Source organism: Ailuropoda melanoleuca, chromosome 1 (assembly GCF_002007445.2).
Source record: "Ailuropoda melanoleuca isolate Jingjing chromosome 1, ASM200744v2, whole genome shotgun sequence".
NCBI lineage: Eukaryota > Metazoa > Chordata > Mammalia > Carnivora > Ursidae > Ailuropoda > Ailuropoda melanoleuca.
In genome coordinates, this window is record NC_048218.1 from 57926449 (window position 1) to 57951782 (window position 25334).

At 34.1% G+C, this 25334-nt stretch overlaps 1 protein-coding gene across 23 annotated transcripts in view; it reads right to left on the reverse strand.

Annotated features, from left to right (window-relative positions):
• The window catches only part of ZBTB20 (zinc finger and BTB domain containing 20), a 761796-nt gene that overhangs the window by 695605 nt on the left and 40857 nt on the right, over positions 1 to 25334 (reverse strand). For 4 of the 23 annotated variants that reach the window (XM_034658636.1, XM_034659042.1, XM_034659081.1 and 1 more), the window contains exon 1: positions 22349 to 23130. The exons of the other annotated variants lie outside the window; for them this stretch is intronic. The gene's annotated coding sequence lies outside the window, so the exon portion shown is untranslated. Of the gene's footprint in view, positions 1 to 22348; positions 23131 to 25334 lie in introns of those variants that run through there. 23 annotated transcript variants of the gene reach the window in all.

A 25334-nucleotide genomic window follows, 5' to 3' on the forward strand; every position in this document is an offset into this window, starting at 1 on the left:
TACCATTCACACACACATTCCACCAAATTGTCCTTCTTTCCCCCATCATCTTTCCTTTAGTAAGAATTTTCATAAAGAATTAACCATTGATCATTACAGCCACACTTTCTTGTGGATCCATGTGTCTGTCTTCTCTTCACAGCCTACAGTTTATATAAATCCAAAGACCTATGAAATACCATTGTATCTATATCCACACATTCTATCCTGAGTCTTTCTGCCATCTTTAATTTCTTTGTTACTACTGACCACTATACCAACACTATATTATTTTCCCAAAGAAAATATTTCCAAATTCCTATGGACAACAGCAGGCATCAGCAAAAAAAAAAAAAAAAAAAAAAAAAAAAAAAAAAAAAAAAAAAAAAAAAAAAAATTCATGTTTAATTCCATAATGACTTTTTCAGTCATCAAAAAATATTTAATTTCATTGGGTCACAATACCTATGTTTGTGGGAAAAGAGAAATAATATAACTTAATCCTAAGAGTATTTTAACAATTGATTGTACTCATTAAATGATTTTTAAGAATGTTTCACTAAGAATGAAATATAGAGAGAAAAGGAGATGTTAAACCATCCAACATAATTAATGCTCAAGTCAATTTAAGCAGGTATAACTCATTCTAAAATTCCAATGTCCTACCTATTGTCTAGCAGCTGCATTGGTCTATTATGGGGGCCAATGACATATAGCAATACAAGTGTGTACTCTACAGGTACGCTATGCAACAAAAGTCTAAGTGCATATTAGAGAAGAAATGGTAGAGAGTAGATTTTTGAATCTTTATGATAGTATTTAAAATATATGACATTGGTATCAATATAAAGTTGAAATGGTAGCCAAGAATACTAAATTTTATTTTAATTTAATGTTTTATTTAATTTATTTTAATTTAATGTTATTCAACATGCTCATAACTCAAAACAAAATTTAGTGGACATTCTGTAGGAAACTTAAAACATGCTGATATAAACATCATTAGCAAATGAAGTGTTAAAAGTTTTTTTTAAATAACCTAGAGGATAATAAAATAAGGCTGAATACAGTAAAATGATATTTAAAGATGAACTAGAGTTATTTCAAATAATTACAAACTTGCCACAATTAAAAATAAAATAAATTATCATCCCTTGAAGTTCACATAGACTTTATATATGTCAACAGCTATTGTTATAGTACTATTTATGACTTGCAAATATTCTGACTTACCAGATTTATCAAACGGAATCAAGTGTGCCCTTTACAAGAAAGTCTAGAGAATTGAGAAAACAAAAAATTGAAACCTAAAAATCTAGTGGTTACCTATCAGAACACAAGAGAACTCTATGTTTTAAAAATACATTCATTTTTAATTAATAAACACTTAAATATTTGTTTATAGGTCATTGATAGCTTAACAGATTCTGGGAATCAAAAATTAAAGTATTAGAATCACTGCCAAATGAAGATCAATTTGATTTTATTTTTAAATCTCTAAATTTAAAGATCACTAGAAAAATATGAGCTATATCCAAAAAAATCAATTCACATTGACATTCTCAAGAAAATATTGCATTAAGATAGACCCCTAATGATCAGAAAAGTATGGAAAAAGAGGAGGCAGCAAAGAAATAATTTTGGGTAGACACCAAAAAACCCCACAATGCTATATTATCAGTCTGCATGTTGCAGGTAGCTTTACAATGATTAACTGACATATGACCATGACAGAACTAGCAAAAAGTGCAAAAATAGGTTGAGACTTAGGACCCACCTTCCCTCTCATAAATATCACATCACAAACTACAAAGATTAGGTGGCCAAATCTCAACATCAAAGGTATACTTGGCATTTGAACCTGATCTAGGAATTATGGCCTTTGTTTTCCACTAAAAGCTAATAAGCTGAGATTCACTTAACTCTTTCCTGTTGGTCTTATTTTTTTTTCTTGAGCTTCTCAAGGATTACTGAAATTGAAGACTACATATGAAAAAGATAGTTCATCATTTCCAAAAAAGATATTCATCCAGATTGCCCTCCAATCCGTGAAATCTGAGATGCCTAAGGAGTCTTCTTTGTGAAAGCCTTACAAATATATCCAAAGATGGTGAGTCCCATATGGCTCTGATAAATGAAACCCGTTATTGTGAATTTCAAGCTCTTCTTTAAAACAAAACACTACTGGGTGAATTTGGTGCTCATGAAATAAAGCACTAATTGCGTGGCCTAACAACACTCTGAATCCTCTCCCTAGCAGACATTTTAAGTTGTGCCAAATTGGTTTTGGGATGTGAACAAATATCCTGGAGCCAGACTCTCACATGCACGCACTACTCCCTGGAAGTAAGTTGGACACTCTTGGAAATTGCATTAACTCTTTCAGGCCACCAGGGAACCTAACTCTCACTAAATGAAAGGCCTCTTTTAAGAGGAAAACAAGTCTTTCAGTCTAAAAGTTAAACCCAAGAACGGTTAAATAGCAAAAATTGATTTGGGGCCATTTCGACACTAACATATCCATAGATATTAGATAGCCCCTACACCCCAATGGATGCTTATTCAAATGTATCCAGAAAATCTTCTTCTTCTTTTCCTATGTGTGCATAATTTCCAAGACATTAATAAGAGTTGTGTGCATTCAGGAGAGGAGAATTCATTTTAAGCTTAATATGCCACATTTGCCTCAGGCACAGTGATAAGAAACTTTTGTTTCTTTGGTAACCACTTTCACCTTATTAGAACAGAAAACTTCTTGACTTTGTGTCGCACAACATGAAATACAATTTTCACACTATAATTTTTTCTATAGTCTTTCCATCCTGGTTCAGAAGGATGACTACAAATCTGGAACTGCATATTTAAATGGCAATTAATCTATTCCCATCTCCCTCTCACTCGAATTTAGGAATTAATAAAAACAATTTTTTAAAAAAATTAAAAGCACCTACATGTAAAAAAAATATTTATAACTACCAGCTCCTTTCTTTCTTTCTTTCTTTCTTTCTTTCTTTCTTTCTTTCTTTCCTTTCTTTCCTTTCTTTCTTTTTTCTTTTTTTTTCTACTTTTAATTTGTTCAGAAGCAAAGTAATTTCTTAGGAACAAGTTATTATATTTTGAAGGCATTTTAATTAAGCATTTTATTTGCAGTATGCTGAAAACAGCATTTCCTCTTTTAGCTCTCTGATAAATATCCTGGGTTATGTGTCCTAAAGATTATCCAAACTCCACTAAGTATAATTTTACATTTCTAGTCACTGCCATTCTGTGGCTGCAGCTCTCCCCTTTCACCTAAAGACTTAGTAAAGATATAGATTTAAAAAAATTACTTTTAGGAGGGTAGAAAATAACTAAATTTCAATGAAGAAGGGTTTTTTTTTAACCACTTTTAGTTTAAGCCTTCTGTGATATATTTCCTAGAGAACCATATTTAATTTCCTGCCAATTGGTGTGAATTTAAGAATATTTCCAAAAGCCTACGTTCCATTTCTAACAAAGCTTTATATTCTAACAATTAGCCTGTGTGTGCTGCTGCCAAAGACTCTTATTACTAAGATATAAACAACAACAACCACTTTATCAGACCCTAAAAGGAAATAAGCTGCTATTTACAAGTAGATAGGACACATTTGGTGAATGAAATGTGTAGCTGCTTCTGATCTCGATTACTTCAAACTGCAATTCTTAGAATAAAACCCAAGTCTGCGAATGTGTCAACATAAGGACATATACCTTACACTGGGGTACTGGTATTCTAAATAACTCCTAAATATTTCTGAATAAAAATTTACAGGACTTGTTAGTGCACTGGGCCCTGTTTGTAGCAGGTCTGATATCATGACATCATTTCTATGCTCTGTGGTATACTTGTTTAATTAGTTGCAGATAACCAAATACAACTCATATTCTAGTTGAGTTTGTTTGGAATCTAGAACTATATTAATGGCATTAAAAGGTAGTTGGTAATACTCAACAGGCGCCTCAACATCAAAAAAGTTTTATCTATTTTTAAAGCAAATATTTATTTTATCAGTGAGAAATTGACTCAGTACATATCCACTATATCAGCAAAGTAATACTAGGGCCAAGAAGCAATTTGCCCATGGGGTCCAAACAGAGGAGATATTTGGGGCAGTTATAAACCCTATATGGAAGACTAAGGTTGTGATTCATACTTCTACTGAGGTCCCCTTTTTCACCCTAAATTCATATATTAACATCAATTTAGGAGAAAAGGCATTAAAATGTAGCATATGTTCATTTAAATCCTATGATAAATTGTAATTAGGACTTACAAAATAATGGCCTTTCTTTAGTAGCATCCTTATATTTCTTTTTTTATTATTTTTTATTTTAATTCATTATAATATACAGTGTTACATTAGTTTCAAGTGTACACTACAGCGATTCAACAATTCTATGCATTACTCAGTGCTCAAAATGATAGGTGTACTTGTATGCTTAGATTTCTTTCTCTTTATCTTTTGTGTATTCACTATACATAAATGTATACCTCATGTTAACTTGCAAAAGACAAGGGGAAAGGAATAGAAGCATACAACTAAAAATCAAGCCAAAAAGGAAGAGCAAGAGAAGAAGAAATATAGAAGAACTACAAAAATAGCTAGAAATAATTAACAAAATGGCAATAAGCACATATCTATCAATAATTACTTTAAATGTAAATGGAATAAATTCTCCGAATAAAAGACACAGAGTAGCTGAATGGATTAAAAAAACAAGACCCATCTATAGGCTGTCTACAAGAAACTCACTGTAGACATAAGGACACATATATATGGAAAGTGAAAGGATGGAAAAAGATATTCCATGCAAATAGAAACTAAAAGAAAGCTGGAGTAGCTATACTGATATCAGACAAAATAGACTTTGAAACAAAGACTGTAGTAAGAGACAAAGAGGGGCATTACATAATGATAAAAAGGTCAATCCAGGGGCGCCTGGGTGGCACAGCGGTGGGCGTCTGCCTTCGGCCCAGGGCGTGATCCCGGGGTCCTGGGATCGAGTCCCACATCAGGCTCCTCTGCTATGAGCCTGCTTCTTCCTCTCCCACTCCCCCTGTTTGTGTTCCCTCTCTTGCTAGCTGTCTCTATCTCTGTCAAATAAATAAATAAAATCCTTAAAAAAAAAAGTCAATCCACCAAGAAAATATAACATTTATAAATATTTATGTACCCTATATAGAACACCTAAATATATAAAGCAAATATTAACAGACCTTAAGAGAGAAATAGACAACAATACAATAACAGTAAGGGACTTTAATACCCCACTTACATTAATGGATAGATCATTCAGATAGAGAATTAAAAAGGAAACATCAGCCATCAATGACATATAGGACCTGATGAAGTTAATGAATATTTATGGAACATCACATCCAAAGCAACAGAATACATATTCTTCTCAAGTACACATGAAACATTTTCCAAGATAGATAATATATTAAGACACAAAACAAGTCTTAATAAAATTAAGAGATTAAAATCCTATCAAGCATCTTTTCTGACCACAATGGTATGAAACTAGAAAGTAATTACACAAAGTAAACTAGAACATTCACAAATATCTGCAGATTAAACAACATGCTACTGAACACCCAATGGGTGATCAAAGAACAAATCAAAAGAGAAATCAAAAAAATACCATGAGACAGCTGAAATGTAACATTTGGAAATGTGCCATATCAAAATTTACGGGCTGCAGTAAGAGCAGTTCTAAGAGGGAAGTCATAGCATTAATGCATACCTTTAGAAACAAGAGGAGTCTCAAATAAACAACTTAACTTTATACCTCAAGTAATTAGAAAAAAGAACAAACAAAATTAGAAGAAAAGAAGTAACCAAGATCAGAGCAGAAATAAATGAAATAGACCCTAAAAAAGACAATAAAAAAGATCAATGAAACTCAAAGCTGGCTCTTTGAAAAGATAAACAAAATTGACAAACTTTTAGCTCGGCTCACCAAGAAAGAGAGGATTCAAATAAATAAAATCAGAAATGAAAGAGGAGATGTTACAACTGATACCACAGAAATACAAAAGATCATAAGAGACTACTTTTGAACAATTATACTAACAAACTGTGCAACCTATAAGAAATGGATAAATTCCTAAAAACATACAACCTACCAACACTGAAGCATGATGAAATAAAAAATCTGAACAGACTCATTGCTAGCAAAGAGGCCAAGTCAGTAATCAAAAACCTCCCCAGAAACAAAATCTAAGACCAGAAAAAGCTTCACTGGTGAATTCTGTAAAATGCTCAAAGATGAATTAATGCCAATCCTCCTCAAACTCTTCCAATAATAGAAGAGGAGAGAACTCTTCCAGACTCATTTTATAAGGCCAGCATTACCTTAATACCAAAACCAGACAAGAATGGCACAAGAAAAGAAAATTATAGGTCAATATCCCTGATGAACATAGATGCAAAATTCCTCAACAAAATATTAGCAAACCAAATTCAACAATACATTAAAAGGATCATACACCATGGTCAAGGGAGATTTATTCAAGGGATTCAAGTATATTTCAACATCTGCAAATCAGTCAATGTGATATACAACTATAACAAAAGATTAAAATCATATGATCATCTCAAAAGATACAGAAAAAGCATTTGACAAAATTCAACATTCATTTATGATAAAAACTCTCAAAGTGGGTATACAGGGAACATACCTCAACATAATATATGGTATGTCAAGCCCACAGCCAACATCATAAAGCTTTTCCACTGAGATCGCAAATAAGACAGGGATGCCTACTCTCACCACTTTTATTCAATATAGTATCGGAAGTCCTAGCTAGAGCAATGAGGCAATAAAAAAAATAAAAGGCATCCAAAATGGAAAGGAAGAAGTAAAACTGTCACTATTTGCAGATGACACAATAGAAAAGCACTAAAGAAAGCCCTAAAGACTTCATCAAAAAAACTCTCAGAATTGGGACACCTGGGTGGCACAGTCAGTTAAATGGCCAACTCTTGGTTTCAGATCAGGTCTTGATCTCGGGGTCATGAGATTGAGCCCCGCATCAGGCTCTGTGCTCAGTGTGATCTGCTTAAGACTCTCTCCCTCTCTCTCAGCCCTTCCACCCTGCCACACACTCTCTCTCTCTCAAATAAATAAATGAATCTTTTTTAAAAACTGTCAGAATTTAAACAAATTCGGTAAAGATGCAGAATACAAATCAGCACACAAAAATCTATTGTTAATACACACGAATAATGAACTACCAGAATGAGAAATTAAGAAAACAATCTCTTTTAAAATTGTACAAAAAATATCCAGAATAAATTTAACAAAGGAGGTGAAAGACCTAGAAGTTGAAAACTATAAGGCATGAATGAAAGAAACTTAGAAAGACACAAATAAATTGAAAGATATTCCAAACTTATGAAGACACAAATAAATTGAAAGATATTCTAATTGGAAGAATTAGTATTGTTAAAATGCCCATACCATCCAAAGGAATATACAGATTCAGTGTAATCCCTATCGAAATTCCAATGGCATATTCCAAGATACAGAATATCCTAAAATTTGAATGGAATCATAAAAGACCCTGAATAGTCAAATCAATTTTGAGAAAGAGGAACAAAGCTGGAGGCATCATGCTTCCTGATTTCAAACTATATTACAAAGCTATAGTAATTAAAACAGTATTGTATTGGCATAAAAATCAATACATAGATCAACAGAACAGAACAGAAAGCCCAGAAATAAGCCTACATATATATGATCAATTAATTTATGACAAAGGAGCCAAGAATATATAATAGGGAAAGGAGAGTCTCTTCAATAAATGGTGCTAGGAAAATTGGACATATGCAAAAGGATGAAACTGGACACCATCATACACCATACGTAAAAATGAACTCAAAATGGAATAAGGACTTGAACATAAGACTTGAAACCATAAAACTCCTAGAAGAAAACATAAGCAGTAAACATTTCTGACATTGGTCTTGGTGATGATTTTTAATGTGACACCAAAACCAAAATCAACAAAAGCAGAAATAAGTAAGTGGGACTATGTCAAATTAAAGAACTTTTGTACAGAAGAGGAAACCATCAACAAAATGAAAAGGCAACTTACTGAATGGGAGAAAATATTTGCAAACCATCTGATAGGGGGTTAATACCCAAAATATATAAAGAACTCAATAGCAAAAAAACCCTAAATAATCCAATTTAAAATTGGGCAGATATGAATATAAACATTTTTCCAAAGAAGACATACAGATGGCCAGTAGGTACATGAAAAGATGCTTCACATCATTAATCATCAGGAAAATACAAATCAAAACCACAATGAGATATCACCTCACATCTGTTAGAATGGCTATTATCAAAAAGACTATAGACAAAATCATTGGCAAGATGTGGAGAAAAGGGAACCCTGGTGTACTGTTGGTGGGAATGTAAATTGGTACATCCATTATGAAAAACACTACGGCGGTTCCTCAAATAAATGAAAATAAACTACCATAATATGATCCAGTAATTCCACTTCTGGGTATTCATTCAAAGAAAATGAAAACATCAATCCAAAAAAGATATATGCACCCCCATGTTCACTGCAACATTATTTACAGTGGCCAAGATATGGAAACAATCTAAGGGTCCATTGATGAAAATGAATAAAGAGGCTGTGGTATATAAAATGGATTATTATTATTTGGCCATAAAAAATGAAATTGTACCATTTGAGACATGAATGGACCTCTAGGGCATTATGCTAAGTGAAATAAGTCAGACAGAGAAAGATAAATACCATATGATCTCTCTTATATGTGGAATCTAAAAAACATTTTTAAATTAAAAAAAACAAAACTCAGGGCGCCTGGGTGGCTCAGTCGTTAAGCGTCTGCCTTCGGCTCAGGGCGTGATCCCAGGGTCCTGGAATCCAGCCCCGCATCAGGCTCCCTGCTCTGCTGGGAGCCTGCTTCTTCCTCTCCCACTCCCCCTGCTTGTGTTCCCTCTCTCGCTGGCTGTCTCTCCCTCTCTGTCAAATAAATAAATAAAATCTTAAATAAATAAATAAATAAATAAATAAATAAATAAATAAATAAATAAAAACTAAGCTTATTGATAGAACAGGTTGCCAGAGGTGGGGGATGGTTAAACTATTTTTGCTTTGTTGTTGTTGTTGTTTAAACAAACTGAAAAATAATTTTTAAAAACCTAGGGAAATTTGAATTAACTATGGGTAACAGTTAATAATATATCAATATCAGTTCATTAATTTTAAAAAATGGACTGTATTAATGTAAATGTTACTAAAGGTGAATCCATGGTTGGGAGGGGGAATAATAAGCAGACTCTGTACTATCTGCTCAAATTTTTTTTTGTAAATCTAGAAACAAACAAAAAAACAATGGCTTGGGGTGCCTGGGTGGCACAGCGGTTAAGCGTCTGCCTTTGGCTCAGAGCATGATCCCAGAGTCCTGGGATTGAGCCCCACATCAGGCTCCTCTGCTATGAGCCTGCTTCTTCCTCTCCCACTCCTCCTGCTTGTGTTCCCTCTCTCGCTGGCTGTCTTTATCTCTGTCAAATAAATAAATAAAATCTTTAAAAAAAAAAATGGCTTATCTTTTATTAGGTGCCCACCACATTTTTACATGTTTAGAAGTGTGCCCTGAGCTCAGAACTAATTTATTCAAACCATTTTTTTTCTGTTCCATGTTCATTACCCACGTACACCAATAACGAAGAGGCAGAAAGCTTGACATGATACACACCACCCTTACAGGTCAGCTAGTTCAAAATGGTCTTAATAGTCAAAATATATTTGTTCAACCAGCTTCTAAACCTGAAATTATAAGCAGAACGATTTTTTAGATGTTAAAAAATAGTAGCCCTCCCCCCAAAAAAAGAGGAGGAAAGTTAAAAGGAATAGAGATATTAGAAGGACATCTTGATCTACAGAGATACTGGACTGACCAATTGTCTTACTGAAGCAATGAGTAACCTAGTTCCCAAGACAGACTCCAATACCGGAAACCACTGTGTAACTTTAGCCAACTTATTTAACCTCTATTGGCATCTATTTCCTAATCTGTAAAACAGGGTAAATTTCAGACACCAACTGCTTTCTGTAGCCCTACACTGGCTAGGATCTTTTAAAATTTATTCCCTGAGCCAAAACCTCACCCACATGCCATCCGTTATTTTCCCTCCTTTTTCCTGTCTCCTTTGCCTCTGCAGAGAAATAAAATTAGCAGTCAAAATTAAACAAGCCCGGTGGGCAAGACAGGCTTTGGTTTAAGGAAAGGGATGGAGTAAGTTGTGTGAAATTGCTTATTTGGCCCCAAAAGGTTCATTGTTGGGATATTACCTCCCACAACTAGCTCCACTGGAATTTTTCTCAGGAAAATGGAGAACTGTTTTAAGATAGACATGCCCTTTAAGCTGGTCTCAAATCAAAATAAATTTAGGATATTCAAAAACACCCTACAGGATTTTCCTTGTGGAGTCTAAATAAATCACTGACCAAATTTTCCAATTTATGCTCTACTGCTAAATGGGACCTTCTAAAAAATCATGTTTTAATTTCTACATATGAAAAAGGAGTATAGGTAAACTTCTTCACTATATATTTTCACCTTTCTTTCTTCACGGTAGCAGTCATTTGCTTGATAGACTTTAAAAGAATGCCATTTGGGAAAAGACCACCCTTAGAGAAGAAAGTTAAAATAGAACCCAAATTTCTAATAAACTGGAAAGTCAACTAAAAACAACACTATATCCCCTGGTTAGTGGGTCTTTTAAAAATATATATATTTTAAAATATAATCATAGAGGCATTAAGAATATCTCCCAAATACATGCATATTAAACTTTATAAAATCAGAATTAGTTTTACACCTAAAAAATGCATTTTAGAGCTCCTTTAAATTATTAATACTTCTACTGTTTTTAAAATATCATTAAATCTATAAAAATGTATACGTAACATTTTTAACAATTCATTTACTTAGTAAATGACAAATTGTATTAGTTTGTACACTACACTGTGTACCTAGGCTGTCATTTTACACTATGAGGTGCTTTTTTTTTTTTTTAAGATTTTATTTATTTATTCGACAGAGATAGAGACAGCCAGTGAGAGAGGGAACACAAGCAGGGGGAGTGGGAGAGGAAGCAGGCTCATAGCTGAAGAGCCTGATGTGGGGCTCGATCCCATAATGCCAGGATCACACCCTGAGCCAAAGGCAGAGGCTTAACCGCTGTGCCACCCAGGTGCCCCAAGTGCTTTTTTTTTTAAACAAGAACATCAAAAATACTCAGGAATCAGTTTTTCAATTTTCAGAAGCACTGTGGCATTGACACTATTTACATTTGCTTGGGACCTTAAATATAAATAAATAATTTTAAGACCAACAGCAATGGCTATGCTATGAAATTACTGTATTTCATGGCATGTCATAATAGATAAGATTAAAAATTTCATTCAAATAATCTGTTCCATCAAAGAGTTTCAACTCTCAAATAAAAATATAAACAAAAGATTGTTCACTTCAGTGGATTTTCCCTAAAATATTAGGTATTATTAGCACCAAACTTTATAAGACTTAAAAAAAAACTACCAGATTAATTAAGTGTGGCAAAATGGTTTGTTCCCTAGAAAGGAAATGAATTTAAGTCCCACAAAGTTTAATTAGTATTTAGTGGCTTGACTTACCAAACAGAGGAACAGCCTGACTCTGAAGGTTAACTGTACAGTCAGAAATTACATCTATCAGTGGTTAAGAGCACCAACTGCTGTCAAATTTAGATTGAACTAGAGTTCAATCCTGGTTCTGCCACTTACTAGACTGCAATCTTCAGTATGTCACTTAACCATCCCAATTCAGACTTTCCTCATCTGTAAACCAGGTTAAGAAACTCCTCATAGCAAAGATATGGGGATTAAAGGAGATCCCATAGACAATGTTCTTTAACAGTTCAATAATTATGATTATTATTACTACTTAGACCCCTTCTGATCATTCAGAAAACTTGAATTCTACCTCCAGATAAGAGTTTTTTCTCAATGGCAGAATAAGAAATATATATATATATAAATTTATTTTACATGGTGAAAGTAATAATTATTATACCATATCGGTAATACACTTTGTGGCCCTCAAGGCTAGACATTATCATTTAACATAATAGGAACATGGTAAAGATTTATTGATTAGGGGAAAATAATGATATAGTAGAAAAGAGTGTAGGCTCTGAATCTAGCTTTGATGTTTAACAGCTGTTTGAAACTGGCTATCTACTTTTGAGCTTCATTGTTTTTGTGTGTGTTTTTGTCTGTAGCGGAGGCAGAAAACCAATGTATATAACAGAGTTGTAAGGACTAAATGAAGCAACTTAGGTGAAAGGTGCTCAGTAATAATCTTCTCTTTTCCTTAATTCTAGGGTTATAGGGGCAAGAGTGGTAATTGTTTCTCCAGGCTGAACTTTTCTTACACAGATGTAATCAACTTTGTCCTTCTATGTCAAATGAGATTATATTTCATTAGCAAATAATGCGAATTATGAGAATGAACTCAGATGCAACAGTAAATATAGCTGAACAATATACCATAAAAACAAGAGCAGGGATTCCCAAACCTTACAATTTTACTAGAAACTGTGAAGTAGTTTTTATAAAAAATTGATGCCCAAATCTAGATCTAAAGATTCTGACTTAGGATATCTGGGAGTAGAAGCTAGAAATCTGTTCATTTAAAAAGCCCCCAGCTGATTATGATGTACAACAGCCAAGGAAAGTGGTATTTTCTAACCTGTGTGAACCATGTAGAACCCAAGATGCCTAAGTTCCATCCCACACCTATTAGAGAGGGAGCTCAGAAATCTGAATTGTAACAAATACCCTAGGTAATTTTAGAATACACTGAAGTTAAAAAACCACTAGACTGGAGTGAGATACCACAATATCAAAAAGGTATATAAAATTTTTCTTCCTATTTGGTTATTTTAAATTTTTTCCCTTCTATTTTAATAAATTTATCACCATCAAAAATGAACTTATGAATGATAGGTAAAAAATCTATCCAAAGAAAACATGAATTTCAGATTCATAAACATTATCATTATTATTATTATTACAGGTTTTTAAACCAAAATATAGGTAATTGGGTAAACATAACATCTATTTCCAGAGCCTACAACCACCGAGAAACACTCCAACTAAGAGATGCCATTAGTTTCAGTGTTTTAAAAATTCATCTGTGTGCTTTTGTTTTGACTTAGGTTTCTATTATCCAATCCTCCTTTAATTAGAACAGTAATAATGATAAATATTATTAATATTGGTATAGGGCTTTACTATTTATGAAGAAATTCCATATACATGAACTCCTTTCATCCTCACAATTACCTTGTGAGGTAGATATGAAGGGTAATATTTATTACTACCTTTCTGCAAATAAGCAAAAAAGCTGAAGCAACTTGCCCAAAGTCTGACTGGTGTTTGCTGCTGTTTAGGATAATACATGGACTGAAATTCCAATGTAAATTCCACACAAAAAATCTGAAATTTAAAATTTAGTACTCATTTGTATTACTAAAAAAATTTTTTAAATAGCATGAAAGAGTCTTTAAATTGCAAATAGTCTATAGACCCATAGCAAAGCATAAAGTTATTGTAATTTATTTATTTTATGGATAAAGGATAGAAGGAAAGTGTAGCTCAAATAATCAAAATCAAATAAACAAAAAAGTTAAACAAAAAATTACAATTCGCCCTGCCCACTTGCAATTCAACCCTCTGTAAGAAAAACTTCTGTGCTTTAATTTCCTCTTCTAAAACTGGAATATCAAATAGCACTTTCAAAGGCTAGCCATTTAATTTTCATCTACCGTGGTACTTTAAAAACCGTTAAATCAAATATACAACTAGAGTAATACTAACATGTGTCCAACCCCTACAAAAACCCTGAATCCAAAGTACCTTAAGATCAACTAGTCCAGCCTGCTTGTTTTATGCATGGGAAACAGACCCAGAAAGGTTAAGTATCTTACTCAATATAACATAGCAAATTTGCTATAAAGCTAAAACTAGAAATTAAGTATCTTTACCCCAGAGTCAACTACAATACACACTTGTGAATAGGCAATGAAATTTCTTCTCAATCAAAAAGAGAAACAGTCATTTTAATGTGAGAGAAAGTAAATTCGTAAAGGGAAATTTGAAGAGGAGCTGGTATCAGAAGTATTTCTCCAAAGAGAAGAGGCCCTAAAATCATTTAAAACCAAAAAAGTAAAAATAAAAATAAAACAAATAAGAAGTTAAAACCAGCCAGACATAATCATTCATTCAGATCTCAAACATCGGATTTCCTCTGGGCTGAATGCCACAGAAAGTTCTGGAGGCAGAAGGATGAATAAGACACAGACTCTATCCTTGAGAAGCTCATGGTTTAGCTGGAAGATACGCTTACAAACAAGAAAAAACAATACAAAAATGTATTATAAGCAATACAATGTGAAAGTGATATTACCAGAGCATATAAAAGTTGCTCTGAGAATGAGCAAGAAGGAGCACCTCACTGTCTGGAATGATTGGCCGAAGGCTTTCTAAGTGGTTAAGATTAGGCAAATACCTCTGACAATCCCTGACTTCGTCATCCCCAGTTCCAACTAAACACATCCCTGTTTGTGCCTGTAATTTTTTAAGTATTTTTAATATACAGTGGGATGAAGGAAGGTGTAAAGTGCACACATCCTAATTTCCCCTGGTAGTAAGAATTGCCAAGCACACCAAAACATAGATTTTTGTGCAGCTACTGCAAAAGCAGAGCTTGAAACAATTTGCCAAATTTTTGCAAATGTCCTGTTCTTTCCTTTTTACTGGCTCATGCATCAGGGACACAAGGTGGCACTGTCGCGCTGACATTCATTTCAGGGCCCTTTCTAAATGGACAATTTGGAAAGAGGCAAAAGGCCCTACTGTGACAACTAAAACCAGAGTGGTATTACTGGCCTTCTCATAAGTTTACCAGCATTAATGGTGGCTGAGGAAGGAGTAAATCGTTTTGCATTTCATGAATATCACATGATGCCTGTATAGAAGAGAACATATTCTCTGATGGTTTCTGCAAAGAGTCATGTTGCGTGTTCATGGAAATGTCCAAAGGAATATAGTGCCCCTCTGCCAGTGGAAAGTCAGAAGTGAACTGTTTACCATGGGCAAGGCCGTGGACATGGACCACCTCTCCATCTAGTGGCCAGTGCAGAGGAATGGAACCATAGTGTTTCACTCAGTTAAAAGCAGCCCCTTTATCAAACCAACCATAGGCAATTATGTTATTTTGTCTGACAAATGGCAATTTTGGGTTTATTGCATTCATTCAATCATTAAATAGACCTAATAATGCATTGCAACATCCACTTAAGCTAAAGACAACAATGACCAAAAAAATAAAGTACATGTGCTCTCTCAGATCAACTAAAATCCCTTTATTCTTCCATCATTACCAACTTAACCTTCTCTCCAGATGTTTATGATTTATAGGTAGAAAATGCAAGCAGAATTACCTACATGTATAGCTATTTAAAATAAAATCATACATTCTTTAAGATAAAAGAAAATCTAAAAAGGAGCTTTTCCCTTCATTTTATAAGCAAGGAATCTGAGGAACAGAGAGATTATGATTTATTCAAAGTCATTATAGTCAAGACTAGAAACCAGGCCTCCAGATTTAACCACTTTAAATCCTTTTTGGTATTAATTAATGCCTCCTGTTCTCCAAGGCAGTGCTTTTTTTTTTTTTTAACCACACCATAGTGTTTCTCTCAACATACTAGGAAAATAATTAGTTTCCAAAACTTTTATTCATATATTTTCATGCTAAATTGATAAGATTGAAGCTATTGTATATAAGTCCTAATACACCTTCACGGATATATTCTGAGCCTCCTATAAGAACATGCTTCTTTCTTTTTCTTTTTTTTTTTTAACTAACAAATTATTCACATTCATTCAACATTTAGAAAGCAAAGTAGCAAGTGAGCTGGGAATAGAGTAGAATGTGCTGGTCAAACCCACTAGAGAGAAATGGTTTCAGAAAGCCATTTTGTAAAAAGAAACCTAAATCCATTCAGCCTGACAGGAAGTTTAGAGTTGTTTTTTGTTTTGTTTTATATAAAAAGTATTTGACTTCATTTTATTTTAAGAGAGGAAACACACACACAAACTTACACAGTCGATCACTTCATCCATTTTAATTAAAGTCTCATGATGCTGTTTTGCCGCATGCTTTGGGAATGCTTTGTGGGGAAGGCTTCTTATCAAAACAAATGAAATCTGTCCACCAACTATGAAAATCTGCTCACAACTCCAAACCTAAGCCTTCAAAGGCAAAAGGTATGAAGAAATCCCCGCAGTGAATACAGTAGAAATGTGAGATGTTATGACTTCCTCTTATATGATCTTTCGGTGGCACCTTTGGAATCTATCTTGGCGTGGAGGAGGAATTTAACAGACCTACTGTCAAGAGGTATAGGAAGACGGTAGTGAGTGCTTTGTTGGACAGATCAGATGGCTTCTATTGGGGGTTGGGAAGAAAATCTTCTTTCATTATAAATTTAGAAGCTTCAAAACACCTACCCCTCCACCCGCAGCTTTACTTTTATTCTTGTCTCTATTTGCTTCTCAATCATGTCTATTCTTCTCCCCTCTCCAGATGAGGGGAGGTGATAAAACCACTGTTGATTTGAGGAACTAGATAAAGTAAGAACTATTCCAGCTCTTTTGACCCAACCTAAAGTGCAGGTGGTAGGTGCATTTGACTAAGAAGATGGAGACATCAGTAAATACATGCAGACCCAAACTACTGGGCCAAAAGTCATTGTAGTGTGTTCAGTATTTAAAAACAAAATGAAACAAAACAAAAAACCCAAGAGTATAAAGCCACCCTTGCAACTATATTTGTCTAGCTCCTATTTAAACATAAAAGAGAGGATAACATTTTCACTGTTTAAATGCTTTAGTGTTTTTGTTTGTTTGCAATAGTAGCCATACAGTCTTCATATACATACATCCATCTACCAGAAAAATTACATAGCCTAGAACATTCATAGTTTCCTGCTAGTAAGTTTTTTCTAAGTTTTAATTTGGTACCTGAGCAAACTGACAACATTGCTTTAATTTTCTCCCAGTTGCATTTCATTTACTGGAAAGAAGCTCATGCTATAAAAGGAATTTGCCAACAACAAATCACAATTTGATTACAACAGTAATTCAGAGAACATTTCTAAAAGGAAAGGTAAAAATAGCAAATATCCAGGCTCATTTAGTAAAAAACTAAAGGCTTCTAACCATTAGATAGAATTAAAATTTAAATAATTTAAATTCAAACCTGGTTTTTAAAAAGTTTAGATTAAGAATTTTTGATGAACAGAACAATACCATTATGTATAAAATTTATAATTATTACCATTTTTGGTTTCAATTTATTGGAAATCTACTTAATTTTCAAAAACTCCAAATTCCATTAAGTAGTTTTATATGTATTGAACGCAAATCTTTACATTAGTTTCTTAATATTGTAAGTTTTCAAATAAATTCTTAACATTTTACATGTATAACATATGATATGTACACTAAATTCATCATACCTTGAGACACAGAGGTATTCAATGCTAAATTACTTCTGATATCATGGAGGTAAACACATTATGCTATAATGACCACCCTTTCCATCAGTTTCAAAGATAAAGACTGAATATTCAGAAATTAATAATAATATTTTCAGTTTCCATCTAGTAACTGGATGGGTCAGTGAATTCAGCCCTTGCTCCTTGTCCCAATATTTTTATTTGGAAGTCAGTAGTTAACTTTCTCTGAGTTAAAGCAGGTATAAAAGCATCGCATTGGTTAACGGAACTACAAAACACCCCCGGCTGGAGTTTCACTTGAGTATCGAAAGACTCCATAAAGGCAAGCACCATGTCCTCAAGCTGATTACTTTCAAGTGAACTGTAGAATCACCAAAGGCTGGATCCTAGAGTAGATGATAGGTTATGAAGCCAAAGTTGAGCATAAATTGCACAACACTTAATTATTATTACAGTTGAACAGCTAGAGTGGCAGAAAAGCCCTTTTTTCTTATGGGCCCTTGAATGTTGTTCCCAACATCTGTTATAGTGCTTACTACATACATGACAGTAATGATAGATGACATTATTTCTTCCCACAGCCTCAAAAGCTTGCCTTTGTTGAAATCGGAAGTAAAGAGCTCAAAGAATATAATTTTGATACAGTAAATGTAATTGGCATCAATGTTATTTGATGATTAAATGTATAATAACTGTTACCGGAAAATATACAAATTCAGGCATTCTCTAGAATTTCTAGATATAGATATTGCCCTTGGGTTTTTGATAAAGAATTAAAAGGATTTTACTAGCTATTTGACATTGACTGTTATCTCAGAGGATTCTGCAAAATGCTAGAAAGTACTTAGAGTTGGAAATGTATGAAACATGAGTTTGAAAGAAAATTATAAGTTTCAAGTTTGCCAAACACCTAGGAATCCTATATGAGATTTGAAAGTTTGGAGCAAAGAAATAGCCAGTGATGACTCCTGAATCATTATAAATAATACCTAATGATTGTATGAGGTACTAAAATAGCTTATACAATATGAAAAAAAAATCATTTAAAAGAGTTGATTTCTAATTTAACAATAACTCTTGTACGTATGCACTTGCTCAACTGCTAGTGTTTACTGTCCTTGAAGATGAACTATTCCTATTGTGATATTTGACTTCTGTAATTTGCTTACAATAGTTAAACACAGCCATACAAACAAAAATACTCAGATTTTCTTTTCAGCTCTATGCAACCTTTCATGCTAATAAGATTCTCACTGGTTAAGGAACTTGGGATGGACATACTATTCTACTTCTTTCGTACAAGTTCAGTATATATTCCCCTGAAAAATGTAGTTTGTTAAAATACATTTCTAAAGTGGCCTCCAAGGCAAGTCAGCCTTAATATCCATTATCAACTTTTAGACCTAAAGAGGCTACCCCTGGGACTGAAGAAGACTGGAATGAGCAGCATTCAAGGAATGTCAACATCAGTCCTTCCTTTGCCAGAAAGGGTCACTACTTAGCAATATTAGCAATATGCTATTTCCACACACCTTGCCAGGCCCTGGGACAATACATTTGCTCAGGGTCTGAACTTGGTTTCCTGCATGGCAGCATGGCCAGCCCCTACTCAGGCTTGGGCAAGGCCATGAACACATCCACTGATAATTTCTATATTTATAGAAAGCCAGGACATGTGTAGATAATCACACAATTGGATATTTATGAAGTGCCAGATTTTATGAATACGGGAATTTGTTAATTAGCACAAGGACTAATCATTAAAATTCAAAAATAGATAAATAAACAGGAATGCCATTTATTTGTTCACATTTCAGGGGAAAGTATGCAGCTGTGATCCTTTTGATGAATGTAGGCTTCTGGAGAAAAATGTGAAGAAGAAAAGTATCTGCAAGTTTTGAAATCTTAATGAGTAAAATCCAGGAAATTACCATATAGTCTTTATATTAAAAATAATCATAGTAATTCTTCCCTTAACTTAAAAAAAAAAAAAGTTTAAACCAGCATATGCTTAGCATTTGAATTATACTGACTTGGCTATTCCACTGTTTTGGTCCTTTTCAAGAAGCCAAAGCTGATTTTTACCGGATAGAAGTTAAAAAGCACACACACGTCACTCAGTACCAAATTGTTTTAGCTACAGGGCATGGCAAAGCATGAAATAACTGCTTTAGAGCACTTCCTCATGTGGGTGAGTTAGATAACTGTCCGCTCCAATATTAAAATGAAACCCATTGTGACCTGACCAAGACTTCGGGGCTCTCAAAAGAATTCATGTGCTGATAGGAAAGGCCCACCATAAGCAGTAAGGCTAGTTAATGACTTTTTCTGGCACCCTATAGCCCTCCTGTGACACAAGCCTTTCAGCTTCCCAAAGCCCTATAAGTTTACTTATGCACATTTTACAATGTCCTGCAGTTTTTAGATTGTTGACAGTCCCTCCCAAAAGAGACCAAGATTACTTTCCATACTAAAAATATTTTAAATCTACTGAAGGCTAAGAATTATAATGCAAAAGAAAAATATACATATTCTAAAAATCAAGCCAACCATAAATATGACTAAATTTTTACTTTCTTTTATTCTTTTTAGAAGGTTTAAAGAAATTTTCATCTTCTCCTAAAAGCCTCTCCATTTTTTATTTGTTTCTCGTTAACATAAATATGCTTAACATGAAATTTTTAAAATGACATATCTGCAAAGAATCTGTGATTTCTTTACCTATACATGTGTGAGAATATATACATACATTCACATATATGCATATAGATATCCCCACATGTATATGTATACAGAAACAGAGAATTGTTGATCAAGAGATACATCAAATTTCTTTTGAAAACAAGGGTAGAATTTCAGATAGTCCTCACAACGTTAATATAGAAAATGACAGGTGCATGAGACATGTACACTTTTTACATGTTAGTTTTAAAACAAATTTTGGGGTCAAGAGTTTAAAATGGAGAAAATCACATTTGAAATACCATATACTATGTACCCACATTAACACACGCTTTCATTAGACCCCCCCCCAAAAGTTTCCCTTTAGATCTTTGAGGGAAAAAAATCTCTGACAGGACCTGAGTGTACTTAGTATTTGTTCTGTTCTTGGTCAAAGCTGTCCTTTCCAGCTTAAAAGACACTTTAAGCCATAGAGGCAAATTAAAAGTCTCCAAATAAATTTTTTAAAAGAAAGGGGAAAAAAAGACTTTTAGCAGCAAAAGTTCACCACCCTCTTGGAATAATGGATTTTTAATAAACATTTTACTAGGTCTGAACCTTGAGAATATGTTTGGGAATCTGCTCTAGCGTCCCAGGTGGCTTAAGAATATTGCTTTATGGACCTCTTTGTGTTGTCAGAGAGGCCTAATGGAATTAAAAAAAAAAAGTCTGCCACTTCTATTAAATAAATAATTTATTACGAAAAAGGTGATTGTTATTATCAAAGATCTCTATAGATCAGCAACCATTTTTTTACATTCCTCCTGTATATGCTCAAAACATCTGCGTATCTTACTATCTGACTTAATTTTTATCAAATGAATGGCAGTTTTACTTTCCGACAAATCCAAATAAAACTCCATTAAGAGTCCATTTCAAATGGACCTATTTAACTACTCCTTTGAATTTCGAAGAACACTGTTCTGGGAAAACTGTTCAACAATGTCAGCTAGCTGTGAAATGCAACTTTTCCCACCATAAAAAAGAAAAAAAAAATAAAGGAAAAACAAAGCACCTCAGAACTATGTTTGAAAAAACAAATCCATTATTTATAGTCCCCGAAATGTTAAATGAATACTTGCAGTTGTTGCATAAGATGGCCTGATACACTTCATAGCTTCCACTTCATAAAAAGATGGCCAGCCCCCACCTCTCCCTCCCCAAGCATAAATAAACAGTAACATACTAAAAAGAAACTGTGCTAGGATAAAAACTGTTTGTTAAGAAAGTTTGCATTCTTACTAATCCCAGTGATATCCCTATAAATGCAAAAGTCCATCTGCAAAATAAAAGTTACAAAACAAGAGTACCTTGTTCCTTTCAAAATCCACCCCCCAGATGTAATATAGAAGAGTGTGTGATGATAAAAATAATTACTAGATTCTTACCCACCCTCAGTGACTACCCCTCACCTCACAGCCAATGCCATCAAATAAATATGCTGGCAAAAAGTACTCAACCTGCTTCAAGGATTTAAACTGTAAATATGGACTTTAAACTTGAACGTAAAACAAAGAACAAGAGTCTCACTTTAGTAATACCCGCACTGGCACTGCAGCTGAAACTCATTGGCACATAACTAACAAAACCCAGTTAGCAATAAATAAGGACAACATGATATATAGACAGACAGATGGAATTGCATAAACAGACAAGAAAAGCAAAGAGACTAACAAACATACGGAGGGGTTTGTTATAAAAGAGTGAAAGATACTGATTTATTTGGTACTTTAGTGAGAAAAATAGGTTTGTTTGCAATTATTTTTAAAGTAATTAAACTGAATCACAAGGGCACACCCTTAAATAAGTAGGAAGAAAATTAGTAGAGGCTAGGCCTCCTATAAATGTTCCAAATTTTAAGCTAGCAACAGCTCTGTCAAACTTAAATCTGGAAAATTAAAATTCAAGGAAGAAAGAATAAAAGCATTGGGGGCTAAAGGAGATGATAGGTAGAGGGGGGATTAGGAAGCAGGATTTTTTTTATGAAAGTTGTCTGCCCTACCTTCTTCCCCAGCGCTGAGTTTCTCTTCTCATAATCGGTGTCTCCCTGGAAGTACAGTGTGAGTGGTAATGACTGCCTGCCTCCCTAATGAGTCCATTTTCCTGCTCTTGATGTTGTGTATATACACACACTGCAACCTACCTTACAAACCACAGAGACGGGAAGAGAGAGAGAGAGCAAGAGAGAGAGGGAGGGGGGGCAAAGAGGGAAAGAGAGACAGAGACAGAGCAAGCGAGTGAGAGAGAGAGAGAGAGAGAGAGAAGAGGAGGAGAGAGAAAGAAAAACAGAAAGAAACAGAGAGAGAAAGGCACAGACAAAGCCCTCCTACCAGACAGCAGACAGCCCTCCTTCCCCTATCCAGCAAAAGGCAACTCGTCTAATGCAGCAACAGGTTCAGTATTGCCAGACTAACAGAGTGAAAAAGGTATATTCTCTATATCATTACTGCTTGCAAATAAACAGTTTAAGAGCAGCTGGCTCCACCTTCTTTATTTATGCTCCATTATGAGGAATGTATTGTTTCAGTTCTGGCACACAGTACATGTAATTATCATAAATACATTTTTGCATATTAGCAGGAAATAGTGCAATGCATAGCTTATTTGTGCAATCTTTTAATTTTTTTTTTTAATTTGAGAGAGTGTCAACAAATCTGCTCTGACAAAAGCCTAGTAATGATTTTAAAGTCAGAGGCAGTCTTAAAGGAGGCTCTGAAAGAAAGACTCCATACAATAGGAAAACTGATCTCAGACAAAACTGATAACTGCAAAGAAGAAATCATTGCTCAGTAAATAAATCAAGACCATATGCAAAATTGCAGACAAAAACAGAATTAAGTTTAATTAAGTAACTAATAGACTAGTACTCTAGAAGAGACAGATCGGTTTCTTATTTGAAGCATCTATCTGTACAAATATCACAATGCAATGTACTCTGTGTGAACAGGTGCAATGCATATAGTAGATAATGTTACAACAACAAAAATAAATCCCGTAAGGAGCTTCTGTCATAAGCAGGACAAGATTTCAGAGAATATGGGTCTGAAATCATAGCAGAAACCCCTTGTTCTTTTATTAGGAGGGGAAAATAAAATTAATCAATGCTTCTAAATAAACCTTCCTTAAAAGGAAAAAAAAAAAACTGTTTTTCTTTGTCTGATACCTCTAACCATTTTTTCATTTGCTAGAACCAAAATAATGCTGGTATTACACTCCCCACCACATCACGTGATCCCCACCCCTTTTCCCCACTTCCAGGTGCCTTTCTCTCCCATAAGTGATATATTTGCAGCTATGGAATTACAAACACCAGAAAACAGAACAAGTTTCAAGCTCTTCTTGTCCCGCAATTTTTTAAAACTAGACTCTGCTTGTCTACCTAGACAACCACCTTCCTTAAAATATTTCCGTACAGTTTGGCTGTGTGTCATTTAGATGGGACTTAGGAACATCACAATAGAGGATAAATATTCTAAAGAAAATTTACATAAAAATGAAAACTATGAATGCATCTGACCCATTCAAACCCTGAATCTGAGCACCAATAATTAATTGTACATTAAGTGTATTAATTTTAAAATCATCCCTTTTATATGGTTTAGTGTTTTACCATATTTCAAACATTAGAATGTGTTCCTTTGCATTAAAAAAAACTGTATTATATAAGCATTAATTCCTTCCCTTAAAAGCCAGTTTTCAGTTAATAAAATATAACTTAATTACTTCAATATATAACTTACAGATCAACTATATCTTCACCTGACTTACAAAAATCTTTTAGAAAATCAGTTACATCTTGGGTCATGCTCAGAACAGAGATCAGTATTGTTTTAGCTGTTTCAAGAGTAGATAACCTATAACATAGAAATGAGAAGATGATGTCTAGCCACACATTGTATAAAATGTCCTGGGAAAATTCTAGTAGGAAACCAAAATTCCAACCCTCTACTCTCATTATAAACCACTAATTCCAAATTCTCAGGTGCTGCAATAGTGCTTTACCAGTCTCAAGGATGGTTGCTTAATAAAGAGGGGACAGATAACACATGAAAGGGTATGCAATTAAATAAAAGGAATATGCTTTTGGTCACACGTCTCAAGAAAAACCTTTCTAAAATACACTTAGTGTGCCTGAGGTACCAGCATGCATCTCGCCCCTTACTGCTCAGCCTGGCAGTTCTGTTTTTCTACTATTGCCCTATTGTTTCTCTAAAGCCTTATTCAAATGTTTGAAGAAAAATGCCACTTAAAAAAGCACACAAGCCTCACAGTTTGACAGACTGATTCGAATTAGATATTACTATGTCCTGATTTTTAAAATAAGGTTCTAGGTATTTTTGTTTTGTTTCGTTTTGTTTTAACCCAAGGAGAATAAGAAGACATTATTTGAGTTCTACCAGCAGGAGTCAAAAGGAATGTAAAAGACCATGAAAGCTATTCACCTTTTCTAAAGAACAACTAGCTAGCTGAATTTTAAAAAGAAAAACAAATATTTTGGCTTAGTGAAAAATGCATAACACCTCAACGCTTTCTCTGTACCTGCACACTTTACTAGATTCCAAGCTCACTAAGTGACACATTCTTGGTACTTTCTAGAGTTCAAGATACACTCTTCTTGCTGGGACAGGAGACCCATGTATTGAAACAATAATCCTAATTGACTACCAGAAACAATAATCCTAATTGGCCATCAGACTCCGGAAGTTATAGTTATTAAATTAAGTGGTTTTGTATGTTGATATGACATGGGGCAATTTCATCCAGCAGAAAGATCCTAGTGGGAGTTAAAAGCTGGTTTTGGTCAAAGCATTGCCACAAGTAGTTTGTATACCCTGCACAAGCCATGTAACCATCCTCAGTTTCCATTTCTTCACATAAAAAAATAATAAAATTAAATTTAAAAGGAAAGAACTTAAGTGGATAACATAATAATTATTATGATGATAGCTAATGTTTAGGTGCTTACTATTGCCAGGCCCTCTTCAAAG